The following is a 27809-nucleotide window of genomic DNA, read 5'->3' as shown; positions in this document are numbered from 1 at the left end:
TACTAAAGCAGCGTGGAAACTACTTCCCTGTGGTCTAGTCCAATGTCATTTGAGCCACATCACACCATTCCTTCTTATGTTAGCATTAATCTCTCTTGGTCCAGGTGATGTTCAGATTGGAAAGGAACCATATGGCATCATTTTTCTTATTGACATGGTGTGCAGAACGAATAAGCTTAGCTTAGGGCATAGAGATTAATTACCCAATTTGCTGGGGAAGTACACGTGTGCATGCACACACATAGACACATTTATAAGATTACAACCATTGGGTTCACATCTAGGTGCAGAATTATTTTGTCAGGTTGAAATACCCATAACTGACACTTAACATAAACCAGTGTGGGGGGACCTTTTTTCAGCCCAAGGTTGAAAGGTCGCTTTGTAGGCTACCTTTTTGAGGGCACATGCAGTGGTGGGTGCGGACCAGAGCAGTGGCGGAGCTAGCTGCTCCGGGACTCAGAGCGGCATGCGCCAGGGGGCGGGGCTAGCATCTCAGGGGTGGGGCTAATGTCCCAGGGGCGGAGCTGGCATCCCAGGGGGGTGGGGTGAGTGTCCCAGGGGGGCAGGGTGAGCGTCCAGGGGGTGCACTGCCTGTGGTGAACGTCCTGGGGGGCATGTTCCAGGGGAGCGCCGCCCACAGTGAGCATCCGGGGAGAGTGGCACAGCGATATCACCCCCCTCAGGGATGGCACATGGGGTGAGCCGCACCTACCGCACCCACCTTGCTCTGCCTCTGGACCAGAGGCAAAAGTAAGCAGAGCAATGGATGTAACTCCTACCTTGTGCAAAAGTTAAAGGTTTCTAAACACAAGTCTCTCAATTCTCGACTTCAGTGTCCCTCCCCCAAAGCACTGTGACTGGAGATACCTAGTAAATTCATTCTCTGGTTCGAAACTAGAGCTGTTGGTCCCAAATTGTCTCACCACTTTCCCCTGTCTGGCATTTTGTGTTTATGGAGAGTTTTCCTGTGGGAGGTTCAAAACATGTATCTCAATCTGGGTGATTACACACTGAAACTAAAAACCACCTCTGAAGCAGTTCCACTTCACTTTGGAGGAGGTCCAAATACCCCCAAAGTGTCCTGTTTCTATTTGGTATTTGATTTGGTATCCAGTGCTGATACCCCACCCAAAACATTGCATGTTTTGCAGATTTGTAAGATGCCAAAATATGACAACTTGTGCTTACTGAATCAACATTTCTTCACTAAGTGTAAGTTGTGATGTATCTGCTATTTTATTATAATTTTTTCTTGCAAAGGGTATGATGACTTAACTGTGCAGTTGTTCAGGATGTCACACACACGCAAAAAACTGGTTTCTAACATAAGACAGATTTTATCATTGCTATGATTATGATTATGATGTACGGAAGTGAGAGCTGGACCATAGAGAAGGCTGAGCGCCAAAGAATTTATGCTTTGAATTATGGTGCTGGAAGAAACTCTTGAGAGTCCCATGGACTGCAAGAAGATCAAACCTATCCATTCTGAAGGAAATCAGGCCTGAGTGCTCACTGGAAGGACAGATCCTGAAGCTGAGGCTCCAATACTTTGGCCACCTCATGAGAAGAGAAGACTCCCTGGAAAAGACCCTGATGTTGGGAAAGATGGAGGGGACAAGGAGAAGGGCACGACAGAGGATGAGATGGTTGGACAGTGTTCTCGAAGCTACCAACATGAGTCTGACCAAACTGCGGGAGGCAGTGGAAGACAGGAGTGCCTGGCGTGCTCTGGTCCATGGGGTCACGAAGAGTCGGAAATGACTAAACGACTAAACAACAACAACATGATTATGACTCTAGACAGCTGTCTGCTTCCTTATCAAATGCAGAGCACAGTTCAAGGCCACAGCCCTAATACTGAGATTCCTGCATGGAAAAGAGCTTTAGGATATGAATGGTTCCATCTCCTTCTCAAAATTTAAGCCTTCAGCAACCATTATGCTCCATCAGAAGTAAGCTAGTCTTCTGAGAAGGTGGTGATCATTCAGGAACTTTTTTGGGGAACTCTGAATCCCCATTACAAGATTCATTTTGACTTAAAACTAGGGATTCATGAGTATCCTTGGATTCACCCTGAAAGGGGTTTCATGCGCATGATTACAAAAGGTTGAAGTTTTGAGCATTCTCAGTGTGAATACTTGCAAAATGTTCAAGGGAATTTGAAGCTCCTGTCACTGTCTCTACTGCCCCTTCCCCTCAATTATCTGGAAAACTTAATTGGGGCTGGTAATATTTCAATATCCCCTACAACAGGGAACCTGCTGCTAAAGTTCAACTCCCATCTTCCCTGATCATTGGCCATACTGGATGCAGTTGATTGGAACTGGAGTCTAACAACACGTAGAGGGTCCCAGATGGCCCATCCCCTCCTGATAGTTACCCAGAGAGCAACGATTTAGAAACAAAATTGGACAGAAAATTCTTAGTCATCAAGAATTGCTAGTGAGCAAATGGGGGAAGCAGTGTTCTGCGAATTATGCCACGGGCACTTATCGTAATTGTAGTACATTGTTGTCGGTTGAAGATCTAGGACCTGATTCATTCTTAGCCACATTTCTCAAGGCCAATTCAGATTATGACAAAACATTTCCAGGCGTGCTCTTGCTATGGACAAAACCGAGCTACATTGAGAGAGCAGTTGTGAGCTGCACTTTAGATAAAGACAACCACAATGAGACGTAATTGCTGTAATGATAGTTATTATGTTGTTACCATCCTGTAGATAGCCTCTGGTTTATTGCCCTGACATCTTCCTTTATACTGTCTGCTTTTATTTCTGCCATGGCGCATGTTGCAAGCACACTGTTTGTTAGGTAATCGCTGTCAATAAAACACAGGGTGTGTTTGCAAAAGATAAAAGTGTTGCAAGGGCATATGTGGGATGTTCTGAGTAGGCACCAATTTATTCTCTTGGAATTGATTACAAATATGAAGGACTATCTTTTCCTATGTCTCTTCCTTCACTTGCCACACAGAAACACACACAATACAACCATGCTTGTACATTTATTCACACACACACACACACCCCAATACATTCCCTAAAATACATTAGATTATAACATAGGGGGGGGGAAATAGGAAGGCTTAATCACAGAAAATATTTTGTTCTGTGACTGAAATGACTTTTGCATTATAGCATTTCAAAGCAAATGTTTGCCTGAAATGCAGGGCTGATAAAGTAATTTAACTCAGCAAGATTATGTACTCACCCAACCAACTTCCAGTATACAAGAGGTCTTCATATCAATCAATTGGACAACTCATGCAGCCTCTTATAACTGTTGAATATTTTCCCTATAAATAATATAGCTCTAATGAAAGGTTTTGTGTTCTAAATCCATAATGAAAGACACCACTGAAATTGCATTTTGCTTTCATTCTCAAAATATATCTGTTTTGCCAAGGAAATTGCCCTATTAGGGCGTGTCATTTAAGGACGGAAAATTTTATTTTGTGAATTTGCTCAATGAGGGGGTCTAAAAATATGTAATTGCACATGAGGAATCCAAATCTGCAATTATTTTTATGATTGGTTGATGTTTAGCTTGGTAAATTGAGATTTGTTTGAAATACACTAAAAAAAAGCCAAAAACTCGCATTTTGAAGCAAAGTTAAAGTTTTTAATCATTTTATACAAGCAAAATATAAAGAAATTTTATTTCCAGCTGTAACAACATACCATCACTTTATCTTATAACGTCCTATTATAGTTTAAAAAAAAAGAATAACATTAATTGGAATTAATAACAAGTTTCATCAAGTCCTGTATTGATTCATTTCTTGACAAAAGCAGACGACCTGCTTCTTGGCCTCTCTGCAGCCTCCATGACTTGTTTCACACATCTTTCAATCCCTTGACCATGACAAGGCCACTGAGGAACTTGCATAGGCTTGTCAATAAATTCCTTTATTTCTGTCAAGGTCATTTTGCATGTTAATGGAGGTTCATAAACTCCATCAAACCAGTCTATCAACTCCAATAAGTTTGAAGCAGAGGTGTTTATAGAAGGTGTCTTCCTTGGACGTACTGAAAGGTCTCCAAATATATCATCATTGCCACCTCTCAAATTGATGATCTTTTGAATTCCAGCTCTCCTTTCTTCCTTATTATTTGAGCACAGCAGTGTCTGAATTAACATTTCACTAAATGCATACCACGCTGAACGCTTAACAGTCGGCAAAACAGCAGCCTTGTTTTGCAGTCTAAGCTGTTGCAATTGAAACAACAAATGACATGGGCCTTCTATCCACAAATGTTTTACTTTTATATTGAACCAACACGGATAGTACACACCAACAATGTATTCTACAATCAGCCTTAAATTATTGAGGTTTTTGCCTTTTAGGCCATGTTTGGAAACTCACAAGCGACAAAGTCTGTTTGCTGTTGTAAGCCACCTTACAATGAATTTGAATTTCAAATTCATTAGACAATGAATTTGAATTTCTTCAAATTCATTGTCTAATGATGACATCAATTTCTCCTGTGCTCTCTTTACTTTATTGTGGTCAACAACAAGTTTCGTATTCTCTTCAGTGATCAAGCCAATATCAATAAATGCAGCGGTGGTAATTGCAGCTGTGGCACGAAGACCAACACCGTATCTGATGCTCTGCATAGCAACGTTAGGAATATCTAATGTATTGTACTGTTTCTCTCCATTAGTAGTTGAAGGAGCTGCTAAATCATAATTTGATTCACTTCCATCTTCTGTATCAGATTCTTTTTCATTTCCAACCCCGGAGGAACTTTCTTCATGTGATGGAAGTGAAGAAGTCTGCAAACATTCCTTTTTCTATTCAGCATCAGCAAGTCTTGTTCTCTCAACTTCTCATCGCTTTTGCTTCTTTATCAGTCTGTTATGTTCTGGAAAATCTGGCAAACCAATTTGGTGTGGTCCAATAGAACCAATATTGTTTCTCTGGCCTTTAATGAAAGCAAGTTCTTTCACTGGGATCTTCTTGTCTTTAGAGCATGTGCAATTAATGTGAGCTTCTTTTGTGCAATCTGTAGCACAGCCAAATTCAGAGCACATAATGATTTCACATTTGCAATTGAGAATGTCAAAGAGCTTGTCAAGTTTTGAAGCAAAGGCTTCTTTAATATCTAACTTGCCCCTTCCAAGAGATATGTTTTCTGCTTGCTCTCAACTTTCTTGAATCTTTGCTAATACTGTAACTCTTGAATTCACAACAGGGAAAACAAAAGAACAGTTTGCTCGTTCCCATTTTTCGAGTACTTTAGGCTATAAGTCTTTTGCAACACTGGCAGCTGGATAGTTTCTCATATCCTCACTTACTTTGTTCTCTCAGCAACAGTCCATATCTTAACATGTCTCGCAAAGTTGGTAATTCATAAGGCAACATGTCTCTTCCACTTCCAATAAGGTTGCTCATATGTGTGAATGTTCCCTGCCTTGTTCTCTTCTTTGTAGTCATAGTGAAGCAGTTATCACTGGTTGTACAAAGCAAAAAAGAAATCGCATACCATTGTATCATATTAGAATCATAGAATCCTAGAGTTGGGAGAGACCACAAGGGCCATCCAGTCCAACCCTCTGCCAAGCAGGAAACACCATCAAAGCATTCCTGACAGATGGCTGTCAAGCCTCCGCTTAAAGACCTCCAAAGAAGGAGACTCCACCACACTCCTTGGCAGCAAATTGCACTGTCAAACAGCTCTTACTGTCTGGAAGTTCTTCCTAATATTTAGGTGGAATCTTCTTTCTTGTAGTTTGAATCCATTGCCCCGTGTCCGCTTCTCTGGAGCAGCAGAAAACAACCTTTCTCCCTCCTCTATATGACATCCTTTGATATATTTGAACATGGCTGTCATATCACCCCTTAACCTTCTCTTCTTCAGGCTAAACATACCCAGTATTAATAATACAGATAACTACATATTAATAAATAATAATAATAATAATAATAATAATAATAATAATAATAATAATACAGATAACTACAATACATATATAACAGAACTACAATATCTTGTAATCAATTTTAGGCACTTATCAACATCTGTTTTCATGAAAATTTGGGAATAACATATACGTTTAAATGACAGAAAAATTTAAAAAAATTAAAAAGTAGGAACTTTTCACATAGATATTTACCAAGCAAGACCTAAATATTTACAAGTAACCAAAATATATTTCAAATTACCTAATCATACCACAACTTTTTAACACCCCTCAAATCAGGATTTTTAAAGATGAAAAATTCAACACGCCCTATTGCCCTATAACGTTTGGCTTAGTAATACTTCTGAAAAGTAATCCAAACTGTATAGAAAGAATTAAACACATCTAGAGTTTGGGTAATTTATACAAAAATCTTTAATAGTACCCTCGGCAAAGTGGTTATTTCTTAAGAATTATCTGTAACTACTTAAGGAAGCATCTGGCAGGCAGATCTTCATACTTCATACATTTCTTTAAAACTGTCACTTTTTTGGCAAATCACTGAAATAAGCGAGTGATTAAAATTACCTAGTAAATTAAAACAACTTTTTAGAAATTACTTGTCCTCTTCTCATATCCAATTAGTCACCCAGTTTTGTTAGTGACAAATTTCTCATAGCACACAAACTTCCCCCTCTATCCCCAGTGCCAAAGATTATCCAGCTACTTCTCATCTAAACTACTGTAATTTTCAAGGCAATCCCTTTTGATGAGGCCACATCCAGAGATGCATTCTGCTGACCCCAAGCTGTATAGCGACATAGATGTTAGCATCAACACCTTGAACTTGGCCTGGAAGAAAATTGGCAGCCAGAGCAAATCTCACAATCAAGGTGCTATATGTTGGCAGTAATGAGCCCTCAGAAGCAGCATCGCTGTTGTGTTCTGCACCAGCTGCAGCTTCCAGATCAACTCCAAGGGTAGCCCCACATACAGCACATTGCAGTAATCCAGCCATAAAATTATCAATGCACAGACAACTATGGTCAAGCTAGTATGTGTATGCTTGTACGCATTGCTCAGCTGGATAATTGCATTGCAAAATTTAAAAAAAGTTTGAATTTCAAAGGATGGCTGAGTTTCAGCTCATGTATTGTTTTAGAAATCATGAACAGGGGTGGAGCAAGGTGGGTGTCATCTCTGAGGGGGGTGACATTTGGTGGCCTGCCCACTTGCGACTCCTGCCTACCCCGAATCATTGGGGGATGGGGGGAGCTGCGCTGCTTTGCTAGCGGCCTCCCCTCCCCCCTTCGTTTTGGCAGCCCTGAGCTCCTAGGCTGCTAGAGGAGGCATGCAGTTGTTGAAAACAATTTCCTATTCTGGCTTTTGGAAAACAGCTAGAAATGTGCCGGCAAAAATACACCCTTATATTCAAGAAGAGATGTGTAATGCAGATTGTTTTTTTGAGGGTAGGGGATGGGTTGTGCATACAGACATGAAAATAAAAATGCCTTGGTATTGTGAGGGTTTAAAAATATCTGTAATTATGGAACCTTAGCATTTCTTTATTGGTTCCAGGGCAGTGTGCCAATGTGAACCCTTTCTTCTCTTTCAATACTGCTAATAAGTAGAAATTTTCAAAGTTCTTCCTAGCAAAGGCAACAACCGGATTATTATTATTATTATTATTATTATTATTATTATTATTATTATTATTATTATTATTAAAAAGGTGATATAGCTGCCTTCTCCTTCCCTAGTGATTTCAGTTAATGTCCCTGGCTTATGCAAAGAAGATGAGGTAGTAAATGGAAGAATATTTCTAGGGAACTTTTGAAGGACTCTCCCTGCAGTGCCTGACAACTAACATTCCTCTTTCTGAGCAGGATTTCGGAATACTTGGAGAGTCCCTTGCTTAGAATGCCTTCAGCTGTTTGAAAGTTAGCCCCCTTACCATTTACCTTGCTTGAGCTCCATACATGGACACCAATTCAGTCATGTTCAGTGTTCTTGGCCAGGTGATTCTCTTGGCTTGAGCCATTCTGGGTGGTGGCAGGGGTTTAATATGCAGTCACCCTCTCAACCGCTAGGCCAGGAGTGGGGAAACATTTGGGCTTTCAAATGTTGAGGTAGACCTCAACTCCCACCACCCCTAACTCACTTGGTATGCAGACTGGGGGTGAATTGTAGTGCAGCAACATCTGGAAGCCAACAGGTTCCCCAATAGGCAATGGAGTTGCTGACTATAATGATTGAAATTGCAGGTAATCTCCTTGCCTAGCAAAGGAGTTTGTTGTTTGTTGTAGACAGCTAGTGACATTTGCAGTGATGTCGCTGGCAAATGAAGGGCTATGGCTCAGTAGTAGAACATGTGTTTTGCATGCAGGAAGTCCCAGGTTCCATCCCAGGGCATCTTCAGCTATAGATGGGGAAGACCATCTGAAACTGCTGCCAACCAGGGCCAGATGCTGATCCAGAAGAACAAATGGGGTGAGCTTGAATAAAACAATTTCCTACGTTCCCGTGTGGTAAAAGCCAAATTCCCCATGTGGTAAAGGATATATATGAACAACTCACTACTGATTTGTAAACCAACACAGGCACCTGAGTATCTACTATTGTATTGTGAGTTGGTCACTTTTTCTGGGTGACCGTTGTGTGGTTTTTCTTTTAGATACACTGTGGAATTGAGGGCATTTCCTCTCCTCCCTCCTCACAATTTTGTGTTATTCTAAATGATTGTTCTCTGTTTTTAAGTGCCTGTTGATACAAGGATGTTAATATTTCATCTCTTTTATCATAATAAGCAGCACAGTCATCTTAGCAGGGCTCTCTGCCCTGAAATTGCATGGTTTGTATTCTTGGCAATGCAAGTGGAATTGTACTGCTTTAATTTCACTAGGTCTAGTACACTAATTACCCATTCAGCTTCCCCCGTTCAGCTAATGTAGCTCATTACAGCCTGCAAAAAAGAAAGAAAGAAAAAGAAAAAACAGTGTGGCAAAAAGGAAGCTGTCTCTTAAACATGTGCTCCTTAAATTTGCGGTGCCTCATTACATTTCAACTATCTGAGAATTAAAGATGGGATGAGACATAACTGACATTTTGAGATACAACGGGTCCCCTTTGCTGCAAAGTGTTAAATATTTAATCGTTCTGTAAAAAATTTATCTGGGAGATCATTTTCATACTATACTAAGACACAAGAAAGACACATGTTTGGGAGGTAGGGAAAAACAAGGAGCAATTTATTTATTCATGTATCTATTCAGCAAAAAAACAGAAAAATAAAACCTGAGTTTTTAGTGCGCTGGTATCGTGCAATTCAGCATGCTGAGCAATTCAGTTTCCATCTACAGTGTGAGAGGTGAACTGAACCCGAACATACCATAGCCCACAGCTGCACAACTTGTAATGTACCAAGTTGAATGGGGCACACCAGCCTAAATGGAGCTTGAAAAACCTCCAATTTTTGCTGCCTGCCTTGAACTACAAAGGAAGAGAGGCTGTCAAATAATTTCAGGTGGAAGTGCATTGAGTGGTCGGCTGTATCTGGCTTGGTGCTTTGGTTGTTTAGACCTATTATGCTGCCAACCCGCAATGGCCCTTTACACCGGTCTTTATTGAGGCAGCATGCTGGTACCAATCAATAGAAAGAGGCTGTAAAAATGATAAAACATGCCATAAACATGAAGTAACCAATGTGGTGTGCTCTAGATGTTGTTGGACTACAGCTCTCATTAGCTTCAGCCAGTATGGCCAATGGTCAATAGTTATAGATGACAAGGATGCTGTAGTTTAATAGCAACTGGAGGGCACCACATTAGCTACTCCTGCTCTAAGCTTTCTGTTGATCTGAGGAGGATCTCTAATGAGAGGAGAGCTCCTTGCAGATGTATAAGCCACCCAGGAGGATTCCCCTGCTCAGCGCCGGAGGGCCCCAGTCCTGCCACTCACCACCTGGGCTAGGGCGGGGCCTGATGGGCTCTATAAAGGACTGCTGCCACTGCTGCTGCTGGGCAGAGAGGGCTCAGTTTTGTTTTGTTTTTTTGTTTAAATTGCTGTTGTTGTTTTTACCTATGTCATTTTAAACTGTGATATTAATGCTGTATTCTTAGTTTTAGATTTTGATTTATGTGGGGGGGGAAATTCCATTTCGTTGTGTATTTTTTATGTGGTTTATTTATTTATGACTTTTGTAATTATGTAAATCTTGTCATGTTGTAAGCCGCCTTGAGCATTGTTTTTAACTGTGGAAAGGCGACATACAAATATATATATATAATGGTGATGATGATGTATAAGCCCAGCTGTTTCATTGGCAGACTTTGCCCAGGTAACCTTGATCTGGAGAACCTGGCTGGCAGAGATGGTGATATTAAAAACTGAGGATAACAGCAGTTATATAAATTCAAGCACTGGGTCATGGAAAACAATTCAATAATTTTAATTGATAAATTGGCCTATTCCCACACCCCCTGCTACAGTCCTCATGCATTGATAGCAGTACTGTACTTCCTTTGTGGGCTTATTCTGTGCCAGATACTTTTCGTTCACTTCCTTCCATCATAATTCTAGAACATTTCTCCATGAGTTATGTTAGTCGCAAGGACTTATCTGTGGGGTCTGCCACAGTGGAGTTTGCCGCTTGAAACAGGTAGCTCTGCGCTAGAACTCTTTGAAAGTGTGTGCTCCTGAGCAGCTAGACTCGAAACGCAGGGGTCATGATGGTGTCCAAATTGGTTCTGAGTAGGACTCTACAATGAATTGAAGCAATATGCCAATGTACATAAGCAGGTATAAAGAGAGCACAGTATCATTGAGATAACTGTGCATAATCATATACGTCTTCTGAATGGTTTTAGGTACATTACACAGCATATTTTTATTGCTATTAATTTAAATTTTGGTGCATACTTCTCGTTGCAGTCGACTTCCCATCACCCAATTGATCATCATAATATCTCATATTTCACTGAACAGACCCTTAGCATACAAATAATGAACCTGGACTAGAGCCCAGCACTGCGCAGCTGAATAATAGACTTTCAGCGTGAGTCTTCAGAAGGCAATGGTATTAAAAACCCAGGTGTATTCATGCTTCTTGAGCAGGTTATTATGAAGCTTACACATAGATTGTGGACACCTTGTGTGGAAGCAGGGCCCATTGATCGCACACAGGATAGTCAGAAATGTGAATTCACTTTTAAGTTCTCTGAATTACTGTCTGCCATTAAAGCAGTTCTCTCTTCTGACCTCTGTGTCCTCTGGAAAGGGAGAAGTACTTTAAGAATGCCATAAATAAGAAACTATGTCGGTACTTTTGTCAGTAAAGCCGCAATATCGATAAATAAAGGCATACTCACCTTATACAGTTCTTCTGAAACTTTGTGGAAGTATAAATGATGGTGGCGAAGGACTCAACATTTTCCTTCGTAACACCAACATGGAACCCTAGGAGGGTTTGTAGGGGCAAACCAGTGTCAAACCTGCCTGCTGCTTTTGAAACCAAAAGTATAAAGCTGGTCTCTGTCACTGGAAGTCTCTCAAGCTAGTGGTGATAAAGTTCTGAGGGACCCTGGGCATGTTTGCCTATGCCCTCCTGCAAATGCACTGATGTTTGCCATCTTGGTAAACATCTGTTTTAGAACATTCCACTCCAGATTGTTTATGAATAAGAAATATTCCTGAACTGTGTTGACCATATTTTACTTCTCTCTCTCTCTCTCTCTCTCTCTCTCTCTCTCTCTCTCACACACACACACACACACACTTTTAAGGGGGGGTTTGCTTGGCTAAAGTTTGTTTCCCTCTTTGTTATCCCCTTTTGGATATGACTTAATTGCTTAATTCTGGTTTCATCACCCCCCAAATAAGTTATAAATAAGATAATAAGGGGACCTTAAATGTGGCATTTCAAGTCTTTTCTGAATTTTGCTTTCACCTCTGGCTCTACCCGAAAGCCAACTTGACAAGTCTTTCATCAATCCCTGTCATCATCTGCCACCCAAATCCTGTCTATCTAGTATAGAAGATAAGCAATCTGGGCTGTATTTATGTAACTTCTGTGTTCTATATATTACCTTTACCTATTACCGTCCTAGCACATTGGTGGAGCTAAAAAAATGTTTAAATGTAGTCGTTTTTGTTGCTGCTGCAGCAGCAATATATTATTTCATTTTGAGCATATGAATCTTGAAAGCAAAACTAGTAAAGAATTCTTGATATGGAAGCTTCATGTTTTGATTAGCAACTAAGCAAGGCAAAGCTAAATCAGTAGAAGAAGAAGTCATGAAATTGGACATTAGCACCAGGCTGGAACCTCTTTTGGCTGAGTTTGGCAAGATCTTGAGGTTCAGAACCACGGAAAGCTCCCTGTGGGGCAATCTTCAGAACTAGGTCAGAAGGTTTATAAGATATAGTGAGAAGCAAGGAGCTAGGAGTGTTGTTGATATTTTCATCTGGAGCTAAGTGATGACTGGGTTGAAATGTAGCCCCTGGGGCTTGGTGGGATGATATTGGAGGGTCCGCTTGGGCTGTTGGAAATTCAGGAATGACAGAACCTGAGAAGGGTCCATATCTCCTTCCTGAGAAACCAGAGAAGGAACTCTCACTTTCTGCTACTTTGGAGACTGTGTAAAGGGAAGTTCATGGACCTAACTATCACAGAGCTCCCCTGTCATTTGGGGGGTTGGAATTCTGGGCTATGACAACTGAGCAGTGTATGTTGTCCACACTGAGTAGCAGAGGACATATCCTGAAATTTATTTATTTGTTACTTGTATATACCACCTTTATCTTCCAAGGATCTCAAGATGGTGTACATAGTTCTCCCCCCCCACACACACACATTTCTTCCTCACAACAACCCTGTGAGGTAGGTTAGGCTAAGAGATGGTGACTGGCCTAAGGTCATCCTGTGCGTTTCATGGCTGAGTGTGGATTTGGACCCTGCTCTCCTGGAGATAAATGCATTTCATCTCAGAACATCACTGAATGCATCACTTAGCTGAGCAAGCAACAAACTATAATCCTTGTGGATGTGTGTTAAGTAATGAATTAAAGTAGGGAAAGTAAAAATCAGGCAGTTAAAAGAAAATGTCTTCCCAATGGACAGTTGGATGGTGTTTGAACAACCCATTTGTTATTAACTAACTACATAATTAATTAATGACATTCATATCTCATCTTTTTTCTCCAAAGAGCTCAAGGTGGTGTACAGTCATACCCTGGAAGTCAAACCCCTTGCCAGTCAAACGTTTTGGTTCCCAAATGTTGCAAACCCAGAAATGACTGTTCCGGGTTGCGAACTATTTTTGGAAGCCGAATGTCCAACGGGGCTTCTGTGGCTTTCGATTGGCTGCAAGAGCTTCCTGCAGCCAGTCAGAAGCCATGCTTTGGTTTCCAAACATTTTGGAAGTCGAACAGACTTCCGGAACGGATTCCGTTCGACTTCCAAGGTAGTGCATCGTGCTCTCTCTCCTCATTTAAATCCCCACAACAACCCTGTGAGGTGGGTTAGGCTGAGAGGCAATGACTAGTCCAAGGTCACCCTGTGAGCCTTATGGCCAAGTGGGGCTTTAAACCCTGGTCTCCCAGGCACTAGTCCAACACACTAACCACTACAGCACTTTGGCTTTCATAACTGAGAAAAGAGTGGCCTGTCTTTTCAGCACCAAATACTTAAAAAAAATAATCTCTCAGGCCTTTAAATATATTTTAACATTATTTTAGCACCATTCAATCTGCCATTTGATGTTGATTGATTGGTTTAACTGGTGTGATGTTGTTTTAGCTTTTTATGTGATCAAATGGTTTCCTACTTATTTTTTTGTAGTGGTTTTGAATATTTATGTGAATTTGTTGTATTTCTGATGTGTTTCAGTATTATTTAAAATGGATGCTGAAGATTTTTTAGAGACGTATTTGATATGATGTGACTAATGAAGCTAACTAATAATTAAATTTATACACATTTTAACTTGGAAATTATAAGGTAATAATCAATATCCCCTCACCGATGGATCACTGCTTGCATCCCAAATAAGAGATGGGAGGTTTAATGCCATATTATAATTGCAATCATTAGATGGGAATTTTGGTGGTATGAAACCTTCTTCATTTCCATTTTGTAGATGGGAAATAGAGTAGATTCCATGCCAGTTGTTTGTTTGTTTGTTTGTTTGTTTGTTTGTTTTTGTAATCAGACATTCTAGGATAATCTAGGAACAGTAATGGAACAAAATCCCTAAATTTTTATGCAACATTTTTGAAGGATATTCTCTTTCTTTTTAAAACTACTTCTCAGTTGTGGCTTATAGAACAATCAAGCATTTCGTCCACTGAAACAAGAGGAAATTAAATAATTCAGAAAGAAAACGTGCATCTTGAGGTCTAGTCCCTCAAGATGTCTTGCAGGACCTGAGCTCAAGAGCCCGCTCCCCACCTGTAGTTCCCAGGAGAATCATTGCTGTTTCTAACAGTAGAGGTGTAACATAGCCATTAGGTCCAGTTACAGGTAGGTAGCCATGTTGGTCTGCCATAGTAAAAAAAAAAAAAAATTCCTTCCAGTAGCACCTTAGAGACCAACTAAGTTTGTTCTTGGTATGAGCTTTCGAGTGTGCATGCACACGAAAGCTCATACCAAGAACAAACTTGGTCTCTAAGGTGCTACTGGAAGGAATTTTTTTATTTTATATTTTGTTATAGCCATTAGGGTTAGTAGCAATTCTCCTCCATGAATTTGTCTGATCCTCTTAACATTAAGATGACCAAAGCATGTAACTATTGCTATGAGTCATATATAGGAAACTTCAATTATTTATCTTCAGAGAAGAAGTAAACTGGATGGATTATAGACTTCAAAGATCTATTACAGTTGAGAGGGGGATCATTAATCACTAACCCAGCATCTAAATACAATACAATGCAAGTATTATTAAAGTTAATCTTGTTAGCATAAATCTTTTAAAATTCAAAACAGTGTACACATATGGCTTCGCCCTTTAATTAGGTTCTGCGTGTGTTTTTCTTGAAGCAAAGGGATTTTTATTTTTATTTTTTTATTTTTGGTAATAGAGTATACATAATGTCAGATGGTGATGTCATACAATCTTAACAAATTACTTTGCGTTGAATTTATGGTCTGTTAGGTTTTTCAACAAGCAACTGTTTGGTGTAGGTCAACGAAAAGCATTATTATATTTCAACAAACAAATTCAAGCTCATTAAAAGTAGACCTGCCCCATTCATGAACAAGAGCCCTGCCCTGTTCATGCCAAGTGGGGCGCATTGTAAAGGTCAAAGGAGATTTAGAGCTCAACCACATACATGTGTGTGTGTGCGTGCGCGCGCGCACACACACACACACACGCACGCACACACACACACACCTGTGGGCAGGAGCAGTGGGGCACACCAGAGCAATAGCCTTTCTGCAGCAGCATCACTACTGCTTCCTGGAAGGGGGAGGGTCAATGTGCCAGCAAGTTGGGGGCTGTCTGGATGCATCCATAAAACCAATCTAGCATCCCTGTTGGTGTAGTCACAAACCCCAGCTTCATTGTCATCTTAGTCATCCCGATAAGCATAGGAGGAAACTCCTAGGGGCCATGGGGGCTTCAGCCCCCACAGTCAAATATTTGAGGGGGGTGGGTCCCCACAATGTTGATGGGCATTCCCATTCGAATGGTGTGTGTTTATGTGTCCTGTGTCCTGTGATTCTGTGGGGTGGGGCTTACCTGGGCCCCCACAATATTTATTCAAGTTGGCACCCCTGCCAGTAAGTGGCATGATACTACAATGCTATTGCTGCCCCACTGAGTGAGCTGTTGGAGATTCATTCCCTGTGTGCAGTCATGGGTTTATTGTCTATCACATGACAGTGTGTGTTTTGATTCCACAGGATTGGGAAGTGACATACACAGGATGTTTCTCTTATTGTGTTGTGTGAAGTGGGACTATTGTCCTTTGTTCTTTCTCTTTGCTGTCTGATGATAGAGAGAAAGGGAGCCATGTTTCAGAGCTCCACATATGTTTATATGTAAATAAAGTAGATTAGCCTAAACGCTGAGTTGCTGAGGTCTGTTACGCAACTGTGCACACTCTGCGGATGAGTAAGTGTGCTGATGTTTGTTGGCACCAGTCGCTGTGATGTTCGGGCTGAGGAATGCTTATGAAGCTCCCGAACGATTGCCCAGGAGGGAGGGAACATGCCAGTCGGGCATGTGTCTCTCCCAAGGTTCTACTTGTGAGTAGGACAATCCTGACATGAGCTGCTGCTACTGCTCTAGTGTTTCTTCCAGGGTGCTTTTCTCTCCCAGACCAATATCAAAACCTAGTTTGAATCAGGGGATAGGACTGCAGGGACTAGTGCAGGGGTCATAGTAAGGTAAATTCTGAGCTGTTATCATTTCTCTGTTTCTTTGAAAACTTTGTGTTCTTTTTTATTCTTTTATTTTAATTTTCCTCTTTGGTTTTTACCATTTTCTTCTCAGATGTCCTGGCATTTTCAGTTGTCAAATATTGCTTAAAATAGTTCTTTTCCTCTTGTTTATACCCTTACACCACCATTCTGTTCTTTTCCATTGTCTGGGTTTGACTACCATAACACTATTTTAATTGATTTCCTTCCCCTACTCCCTATAGCAGGCTGTAACCCAAATTATTTTCCCTATATGCAAAGATAACCATGCTTCTGTGATTCTGAGCTCTGGGATGTTTTCAGAAGCAACTAAAGCCTTTATTTTATTTTATTATTTAAAAAGTGTTGCAGAGTTTTGATAAAGTTCCAAGCATTCCCATTTCTTTTCACAGGGAAGCTATTTTTTCTTCTTGGCACAAACATTGAAAGTTGTGTGTTGGTGTGTGTTTAAATTAAGCAGCTTGGCTCATCTCTAGTTAAAAGCGTATTTTCAGAAACACCTACAATGAAAAAGAAAGTTGCAAAATAATTGATTGCATGTTAACCACAGCAGGATATCTGCAATCTGTTTCGTTTGTGAGATGCATTGTGTATAGACAAATGGCTGCATATGGTTTTAAATGGCTAAAAAGCCACCTGGGACCAACACAACAGTCAGCTGGTAAATTGATCTCCCACATTTGGAATGTATGCAGCAAGATGAATAATTTCATGTCATGAGTTTTAGTGCACACTATCAGTTTTATCACCTGTTGCTTCTGTTTTCCTTGTTTTCCTGTTAGCTAAAACACCAGGTATTTCCAAATGAGTGAATCTCACAGCGTGGAACCACAACTGGTAAAAAAAGGGGGGAAACAACAATTAGAATTAAAGCCACAGATACGGTTCAAATCACCATCTGTATGATTTGATGCTATAAATAGTTGGGTTGGCACATGGAGTATTTATGATTAATTTTATTAGGCCCTCACTAAATTAAAATAATCAAACTTCTATGTAACTTGATTCATTTAACAAAATCAATCACTCCTATCTTCGGCTAGGCACTTAGACACAATCCGGAACACTGGTGACAAATGTAATACTCGGTGCATATGGCTCAACGGGCTAAGGATTGATTTGGATAAAACAAAAATATTTGTTACAGCTTTATTGGTTTGCAATGACTATGGTTCGGTATTCTGTACCGGTTCACCTTGTGATCATTACCATAACGCAAACTCAGCCCACTGTGGTGCACATTTTGTAAGATTTATATGATGTTTGTGGGTCACAAACAGTTAGGATTTGTCAGAGCTCTCTCATGTGATATGAAACAGAGACTGGAAACCTTGGTGCTAGATCATGAAAATAAATGAGAAAGATAAGAAGCTGCTTTATATTATTTATTTATTTATTTGTTTGTTTGTTTACTTACTTACTTATTGAATTTGTATACCACCCTGTACCTTCAGATGAACCTTCAGAGTCAAACTATTGGTTCATCTAATTGTCTATTCTGACTCTTGGGTTTTGGGTAGGAATCATTTCCAGCCCTACCTGGAAATACCAGGGATTGAACCCAGGGCCATCAGCATACAAGGGAGTTGCTCTAACACTGAGCTATAGTCCTCATATTTCAGAGGATTATAAGAAACATTGGGCTTCTAGCCAAAACTTAAGCCCCATGTTAAATCTCCCTCTCCTCCTTCATCATGCCTACTTAAGCTGTATCATGGCATCATCAGTACACACTGCATTGATACAACGTGCAACGCAGCAGAAATTGTGCTAGAGACATAGGAAGCTGACTCACTCCAAATCAGACCTAATGGTTCATCTACATTGTTCAGTATTGTCTAAACTGACTGGAAGTCACTCACCAGGATCAGGTGGGTAGCCGTGTTGGTCTGCCATAGTCGAAACAAAATAGAAAATTATTTCCAGTAGCACCTTAGAGACCAACTGAGTTTGTTCTTGGTATGAGCTTTTGTGTGCATGCACACTTCTTCAGATACACGAAAGTGCATGCACACAAAAGCTCATACCAAGAACAAACTCAGTTGGTCTCTAAGGTGCTACTGGAAAGAATTTTCTATTTTGTTTCGACTCACCAGGATTTCAGACAGGTGTCTCTTCCACCCCTACCTGGAGATACCATGGATGGACCCTATGACCTTCTGCGTACAAAGTGGATGTTCTACTGTACTACTGAGCTATGGACCTTCCCCAAAGGGACTATGGAAGGAAGAGTGGTAGAATTAAGATTGTCATCCCCCAGCTCCATCAGTGGAAGTAACAGATGGTGAGCAACATAATGACATCAGACGTGGGTTGAAGGTGGACGAACTTGACCAGGTTTCTAAAATGTTTTGTTTCATTCTTAGTGATGGTAGGTATGTTAGCAACATAATATTTTCAATATTTGCCAAAGAGAAAAAAGAAAAAGAAATGTGCAGGTGACACTGGGGGGAATTGCTACACTAATGGCAATTTTCCTGTAATGTACTTTTGTTATTCCCTGCTTCGAAAACAAACAATACCTATATTCTTTCCAAATTGTATTACCTTTCAATTTTCATGATTAATTTAGTTTTGGGATTAATGTAATAAAAGTGCACAACATCAACCAACCATCAACCATAAATGAAATATAAAAATAGGGAGGATATGCATTAGCAAAAAAGCTGAAAGATACGGATCTGTCCGAGAAATGAGAACATCTATTGCCTTTTTGATTTATACCAATTATGTTTTTAATTCTTTGTCTCACAAAGAAAACACTCACCATACAATATACTAATGCATAAAAACTCTGTAATATAAATATTGTGGAAAACCCTTGCCAGGGACTGTCTAGTTCAATTTTTGCCTGCCTTCTGGTACATGGTCCAAATTGGCCTTTTAAGAAGGGTTTGGGGAAATGCCAAAATTGTCAAGGGTATTACTGATCTGCTTTTCTGCTACTGTGTTCATTTTTTAATCTTTGATTTTACACCTTTGGTTAATACCTATATCATTTTACTTGTCGTTAACTAGTATGAATATAATATAAAGCAAGTGGACAGAAAGGTGTTGTCATAGACAACAGACCTGCCACAAACATTACTGATGGGGAGGGCCAGCCATAAGAGACAGAGTGATACAACAGCCTCAGTCACCTAATATTGGGTGATATGAAACAGCACCAGTTTATTCATTTATCTATTATTGTATTTTTACTGCCAGGGGAGAAAGAGATAGGTGTGCCTGTGGATTTGTGCCTCAGGTGCTAAAATAGCTTGGCTGGTTTTGGATTTTGTGCCCTTTGGTGGGAAGGGGAACCATTTGCTGCTTTGCTGCTTTGCCTCAGGCAGCAAAATATCTTAGCAGGTTACAGACTCTGCTAACCCAGAAATAGTACCTCGGGTTAAGAACTTTGCTTCAGGATGAGAACAGAAATCGTGCTCTGGTTGTGCAGCAGCATTGGGAGACCCCATTAGCTAAAGGGGTTCCCTAGGTTAAGATCAGTTTCAGGTTAAGAACGGACCTCCAGAACGAATTAAGTTCTTAACACGAGGTACCACTGTTGCACGAGAGGATCCTGTTCGAGAGACAGTAGGCCAAATTCTCCATGAGTGCATGTCACTAGGTGCATTGCTCTGTGGATTCTGGCCATATGCCTTTTAGCTAGAGATGGAGGAAAAATGGGTTTGGTCTGCGTTTTTCAAGAAACTGACATAATCAGCCCCTTCCAGACCAGAAGATAATTATCCTTCAGACACTGCACTTCTTCAGATCTTGCATTACTGCTAGCCGCTAACCAGTGGGGTTGTTTGCTCTGTTGTGCATCTAGAGATTCAATGTGATCCACTTTCCCCATTGGAGGAATCTCTGGAACTTTGAGGAGCCAAATATACCATATCTCTTAGGGAAATGGGGATCCCTCATCTCCCTGTTACTGATTAAAACAGTGATGGCTGACTAAATCTTTCATACAACAAAAGTTAGCTCCAAAATGGAGCTGACAAGTGTTCTTAGTCTTTTGTTTCTGTAGACGCACTCCCAAATATGTGAAATTAATTTAGCTGACTAAGGAAAACAGTCAAAATGATCAATAAAGAACTACTTGTTGAGGGGCGGGAACCAGACAACGTTCTGAGGGGAGAGTAAGTAGTGATTCAGTGGCACAGCAACAATTACCTTTAAGCAAAAGAATATGCTTTCCATGAGTCACTTAGCTTGAGCCTATTCTGTCTCATTTCCACGGCCCCTTCATTGTTGCCAGTTTTATAATGTGACATAACAATTATTGAGTCTTTGAAGTGATGTGTTCTGCGATGAACCTTCAGGTCATTAAGAAGCTGCCACCATTCCTGCCAATCCGTGTCAACAGACTATTAAATATAACGGCCCAGTTATTTTATGTGTTGACGTTTATTATTTCCCAAATGGTAAAACAGGTTTCTTACCTTTGGAGATGCATCACTCCCTAGCAGTTGTATATCAGCAACATGCCAAGGGGAATACGCTAAACTCGTTTTCCCCAAGTGAACAGAAACATTCTTTAATGGCTTATTTAGATTGCCATTACACACAAAATTCAGCTAAAATACTGTAAAATAAAAATTGCATGAAGCTGGCATTTTGTGCACAGTGGAGGTTCTAAATGCAAAAGGCTTTTGATAGAGATCAGCATGTGTTGTGCAATGAAGCCATTTTTAACATAAAATTTGCATTCCTTTGTGTATTATAGATACATGTGTAAAAAACACAGCTGATATCTACAGTCGTTTCCTGTCAGTAGCTCGTGGGGGGCATCAAGAGCATACTGGAAAATTAGGTTTGCACAGTTAAAATGTTCTGTTGCCCTGGCACAACAAATCCACTTAAAAGAATCCTGGACTTCTTGCTGATAGGAAAGTGATGGGGAAATGCACTGAAACGTTTGGGATGAATGAAGTCACACAACCACTGTCCAGGCAAATTGGGATGAATTCAGGATGAATGTTCATTGGTGTACAACTTCCCGTAAAACAAGACAGAATGAATGGACAATGAAAACAAGACTATTTTAACAGACTATTCTATTGTATTCTACACAAGCTTTGTGTGAACAAACCAGGATGAATGTTCAGTGAACAGATCATCTGGAGGAGTCCTAACTTGAGCTTCAGTGCTTAAGAAAACTGGATGTAACTGATAAGACCCTGATCTCCACTGCTGTAGGATAACTTGTGTGTGTGACAGAGAGAGAAGAGAAGAGAAGAGAAGAGAAGAGAAGAGAAGAGAAGAGGAAGGGGAAGGGGAAGGGGAAGGGGAAGGAAGGAAGGAAGGAAGGAAGGAAGGAAGAGTGCAGAGAGGAGGGCTGGGTATGTGAGAGTAAAATAAAGGCATGTACAAGGCCTCATCATTGAATATCATTGCAATACACCCCTAGTTGGAGCATTTACCAAAAAAAAAGTGTCTTCAGAACTATGGGCCCATGTAAAACTATTTCCTGTTAATAGAGCTCCTTCCTAAACAAAAAAACAGTAGTTCAGATCCATGACAGTTTTGATTTTGGACGCTGATTTTCACTATGTTCAGTGCTACGAAGAACCATGAGACCATTTCTCAACATAATGTAGTGAAACTTGTAAACGAAGGGGGAGGAAATGCTACACTGGATTGTTGGGGGGTAGACTTGTTGTTCTCATTCATTCTACTAACCTGTTCAGCATTAGCACATTAAGAAGTTGCTATGTACTGAGTTGAAACGACAGCAGCAAACTCTCCAAGAAATTAACTTCCAAGAGAGAGTGAAGAATCACCAGCAGTAGCCATTTGTACATTGTTTATGCCCCTTAAAGATATATTTGCTTTTGTACATTTACTTGACAAACTTATCTGTCAGAGATCACTGAGGTGACAAAATATAATCTAGTTTTCTTGCCGTGCATGCTCTCCCCTTCAGCTATGAAGAATGGTGTGGCAAGGCGCGGGGTGGGGGTGGGGGTGGAGGAATAGCTAATGATGGTTGGGTACCTTCTCTTCCTCTGCCTTGTTGCTGATTCTTTTACCGCCGCTTGCCATGAAATCTTGCTTTTTAGTTTCTCCCTTCCCACTTGCCCACTTTTGTTCACATTTTGAGCAACTGAGCTATTCTTTGAACTGAGACAATTAGCATATAAAGAGAAACTCTTTCACCAAAGGGATTCTTTCCCCCCTCAAATATACATTGCAGATGTGGTTTCCCCAGGAAACGAACTTGCTTTTATACTTCCTTTGTAGAAGGCTTCCAACAAAAGTGGGTGTTGAGCTGCTCTAATTTCACATATCCAAGGGAAAGTTTGTTCCATGCATTTCTAGAATCATAGATTTTATTTTGACATCTACATATTGTGTGGTTTCAAAAGGCCTCTGCTTTATTAACTTTGGTCACCCCCAATTATGGCCAAAGTTAAGTAAAAGTAACCACATTTGTGCACATGCATCTCTTCTGACACTTGTCCTTCCCTCTCTTTGTTCTGTTCCTCACAGTTAATTTTAGATTGGGAAAACAAATATAAATTAGCTATTTACAGAAGCTTTTCAACCATATTGTTTATGTCACCTGTTTCATTCATGCCACCTGTAACCTATTGCACAGATAATGATCAGGATCGTCAGAATGTCAACAGGGAAACTAGAAGACATCAGTTCTGGAATCAGAATGTCCTTCATCTCTCTTTTGAAAAACCAGGTTAAGTACAGACCCAGTCTAACCTAGCAGATGGTACATGCCTGAAGTATCAAAATTTAAGAGGTGCCAGGCTGCTCTGGAAAACCCTCCCCTTATCCTGGAACCATGGGGCAACAATATGTAATCCACCCATGTAAGCAACAGGTGTGTACAGTAGATACTTGGGCAGGCAAGTAGACTGCAGGGTGAATTGCCTGCCTGGCACAAAGATGAGAAGAAGAAGAAGAGTTTGGATTTGATATCCCGCTTTATCACTACCCGAAGGAGTCTCAAAGTGGCTAACATTCTCCTTTCCCTTCCTCCCCCACAACAAACACTCTGTGAGGTGAGTGGGGCTGAGAAACTTCAAAGAAGTGTGACTAGCCCAAGGTCACCCAGCAGCTGCATGTGGAGGAGCAGGGAAGCGAACCCAGTTCCCCAGATTATGAGTCTACCACTCTTAACCACTACACTCTTAACCACTACACCACACTGGCTCGCAACAAAGGTTGCAGAGATGTCACCCGTCACCTAAATAGCCTGCTTGATAGCACTGGGGAGGAGTCAGGTCCCAGTGCCTGAACTAAACTTTACAGGAGGTGAATCTGTGGAAATAAGGAAAGCAGTGGTGACAAAAGTTGACTTTCCAGGCCTAGTAGACAAAACAAAAAAATGTCAAATCACCAGGTCTGGATGGCATCCACACGAGAATTCTCAATGTACTCAGATGTGAAATGGCTGATTGTCTATTGAAAATACATAACTTGTCTCTCAGATCACTTCTTATACCCGAGGACTGGAAAGTAGCAAATCTAGCACCTTATTTTTTAAAAAGGGTTCATGGAAGGATGCAGGAAATTTCAGACCCTCAGAGTATTCTGATTTTCCAAGGATAGTCCCATAGTTACAGAAAACATCCTGGTTTCTGATTTGATCCCAGACTGTCCCACTTCCCCTTTGGATGTCCCCATTTTCATCAGAGAAAAGTTGGAGGGGATAGAATAGGACGCCCCACTTTTCACCGGTGAAATGTTGGAGAGGATGGAATAGGATGCTCCTATCTTCGCCTGAGACGTGTTGCAGCTGCATGTGGAGGAGTGGAGACGCGAACCCGATTCACCAGATTACGAGTCTACCACTCTTAACCACTACACCACACTGGCTCTTTAAAAGTGGATTAGACAAACTCGTAGAGCTAAAGGCTATCAGTGACCACTGTCCATGATGGCTATGATCTCCCTCCATGGCTGAATGAATATGCTTCTGAATACCAGTTGCTGGAAACTGCAGGAGATGAGAGTGCTCTTGTGGTTGGGTCGTGCTTGTGGGTTTCCCACAGGCATTTGGTTGAGAACATTTGGTTGGCCTGATCCAGCAGGTTCCTATGTACTTAATGTTTTTGCGTTCTTAATGGAGTGGGGGGTAAGTTCATTTGGAAAAAACCTAGATTTTTTTTTTTTTGCAGTACCATAGCACATACAAATGAATGCGAGAAGCAAATCAATTTTCACCCTAAAGCAACAAAGTTTGACCTTGCCCTGGTCTTGTTAATAGCAAGTAGAGAGGGTTTAGGCATGGAGGTGGTATGGTCAGGATACTTGGCTATCATCTCAGTTTGAAACGGATGCTCAAATGAAGTGCGTCCATTTTCTAGGTCAGTTGGAAACAAGTCATCATGCTGCAGTTCAACAATCAAATTAATGTCACAACAGTTACTGTCATGCTGGCCATTTTCCTATTTTCTTAGAGAGAAATTATGCCCCAAACACGTTATCTACCACTGGCAGTGATAATTTATTGCATGAGTTGGCAACTGAAATCATTCCAGACCAATAGGTGTAGCAAAAACCATTGCTTAATAGGGGGACCATATGTTCCGCTCCTATAAGCAAACAGTAAATTAGTCACAGCAGAATCCAGAATTCAATATAAAGGAGGGCATCAAATGTTTAACACAGTAGACAAAGTTGAGACCAATTAAATATTAGCATAAGGCAAACACTTCCACTGTGCTACTACTAATATCCTTAAGACAGTTAATTCACAGGATCTTCTGCAAATGTTAACCCCTTCTCAAAAGCAGTTATGTGATCTGCATATCTACCCTTCCTGTTCAAGATAATAGCATCAATATGTTCCCAAGCATCAGCATGTTTTAATGATATATCCCTATACTCTTATCATAGGAAATGACCAGGAATATGCCCGAGGAACAAAGGACATGCATAGCCCTGTTGAATAGGAGCCCTGACCCTTTCTCATTTGGTTTCTTGGCTGCTGTGTTTCATTTATATGTATTATATTTTCATATCACCCAAGAAGCTAAAAGCTGTGTACAGTGTTCTTCTCCCTTACCACTTTAGCCTTACAACAGCCCTGTGAGGTAGGTAATGCTGAGCAGGTGTAAATGGCTCAAGGTGTTCTACAAGAAGCTTCATGGCTGTCAGGGACTGGGCAGAGGAGGAATGGTGGAGACTGCCTTCCTAGCCTGACCATTCCAGAGAAGAGGAAGACAGTTCAGAATTACATCAGAGGTTTGAGGGAGGTCACAACTCAGAGGAAGATGATGGGTGAAAAGTTGGGAAATAATGGGAGAGGAGGAGCAGGCAGAGCCAGAGCAGCTGGCTGACACGTTATCACTAGAAAGCACTCCAGACCTACCATCTCCCAGAACCCGGTGAGCCTTAAAAGTAGGAGAACAAAGAGCTCAGAGGGCACTTAGCGGCACCCGTATAGGAGATGACAAATGAGGAAGTGGGAGAGGTGGGGGTGGAGATTCACTCAGGACAACGCCATTACCCAGTAGACTGTGTTCCAAGCAGATGGTAACAACTTTTCCTTGTCTTTGTACATTCCTGGCAACCAGGTGTGGGAGGTGGTAGTAATTTATTACGGTCAGAGACCAGCTCGCATAACACAATAGTGACAGCATTTGTAAAGATAAAATATACAATTAAAATAGATTGCAGCAATAGCTCATGAGTTAAAATTGAAATATATACATACATCCATACAACTGAGATTTGGACTACCATAACCACTGATCCTAAGGCGCCCCAAAAGGAACTTCAGCTTTTCCATAGAAAGCTATTTTATTCTAGAGGATGATCTGAGCTTACAAATCTGGGCACGGAATCTGGCTACCAGCCAGGTCGTTTTATGATCTTTGCCTATGAGGAGAGAATTTAGTTTAGACTTGTCTGTAAGATCGATAAGCCTCTTCAGCAAAGGATCAATGGTTTCTCTACGAATCTCAGTGTAAAGATGACATCTAAAAACTATATGTTCGGGGCTTCCTATTTCCCCTAATGGGCAGGTGCAAAGTCTCTGTGCATATGGGACTCTTCCTTAGGAGCCTTCCAGAACCGGTGAGGGCAGGGTTGAGCTTCTAGCGAGAGTGAAAGCCCTTCTTGCATTTCTGGATGTAAGGAAATAGAGATGTGTTGCTGGAGCGGTTACATATCTCCTGTTTTCTATGATTTTATAATCGGGAACACTTGTATAGTCCTGTTGTCTCTCTATGTCCATGATTCTTTGCCTAACCACAGATCCAGCTTGGCCCAAGCCCACAGTTAAGAGGGTTTGGGGAGCAAGGCCCAGTTTCTGGAGTGTGTTTAGGACTGCTGTCTGCCAGCCAGGCTGAAACTGGTCCCTCAGAATCAATGGGGCTATTCCTCAGGGGAGCAGTTTCAAAGTTAGCCACTTACATATTGATGTTAAACTAATGTGAGCTTCAATTTTCATCATCCCTGCTTCTAGCCTGAACCATGCATTGGAGACACATCTGGGAACTTGTAGAAGGGCTCTGAGGAGTTTGGATTGCACTCTTTCAAGGGGAATGAACGAGGAGGGAGGTGGGCACAGAAAGGAGCCATATAGGAGCTGTGCCAGCGTTTTGGCTTTGTAAAATTTTAGTGCCGTGGGGACATAGAAACCTCCTTGTGTTCTAAAAAATTTAAGAATGGCATTTGCAGATCTTTCTCCAGCACACCCATTTGAGTTAATGTGAATTTTGTTGGATCCTGACAATTGGACTGCCATTCCTAAGTATTTGTAATTCGAGACTTGTTCCAAATTTTGGCTTTGAAGTTTCCAGTTTCTGAGCTTTGGTTTTTTCCCCAAAAGCAAGAATTTTGGTCTTCTGGTAATTTATTTTGAGGCATTCCATCTCACAATAGGCAGCAAATTTTCTTAGTGCTTTTCTAAGCCCAATAGGTGTTCTGGATAATATTACCGCGTCGTCTGCGTAAAGCAGAGCCGTGATGTGCCGGTTTGCTGACTTCGGAGGGTGGAAGTTGAGGTTGTAGAGAGTAGTTACCAGGTTGCTTAAATAAAAATTAAATAATAAAGGGGCCAAAAGGCATCCTTGCCTAACACCCTTAAATGTTTTGATTGGATCTGTTAAGTACCCTAGCCGGCTGCACCTGACTCTGAGGGCCGTGTCTGAATGTACTACCTGAATTAAGTATAGTAGTCTTCTATCAATGGTAGTGGCCCGAAGCTTGTCCCAGAGTCTGATTCTGGGGACTTAGTCAAAGGCTGCTTTTAGATCGACAAAGGCCTGCCCTCCTGAGTTATATTTTTTTATAAGGTGTTGTAACATTAGGCAGTGATCTAGCGTGGACCTGCCAGGTCTAAATCCCGCTTGTTCTGCTGCCAGTATGTCTTTATCCTCTAGCCACTCTGTGAATTTTTCCAGCAGGTGCTTTGTGTAAAGTTTGCTAATTACACTTAATAAGCTGATAGGCCTGTAGTTCGATGGATCCCCATCGAATTGGCGGAAGTGACCAATTTCCAAAATAGCAACTGA

This window comes from Lacerta agilis, chromosome 3 (genome assembly GCF_009819535.1).
Source record: "Lacerta agilis isolate rLacAgi1 chromosome 3, rLacAgi1.pri, whole genome shotgun sequence".
NCBI lineage: Eukaryota > Metazoa > Chordata > Lepidosauria > Squamata > Lacertidae > Lacerta > Lacerta agilis.
This window is presented reverse-complemented; position numbering follows the sequence as displayed.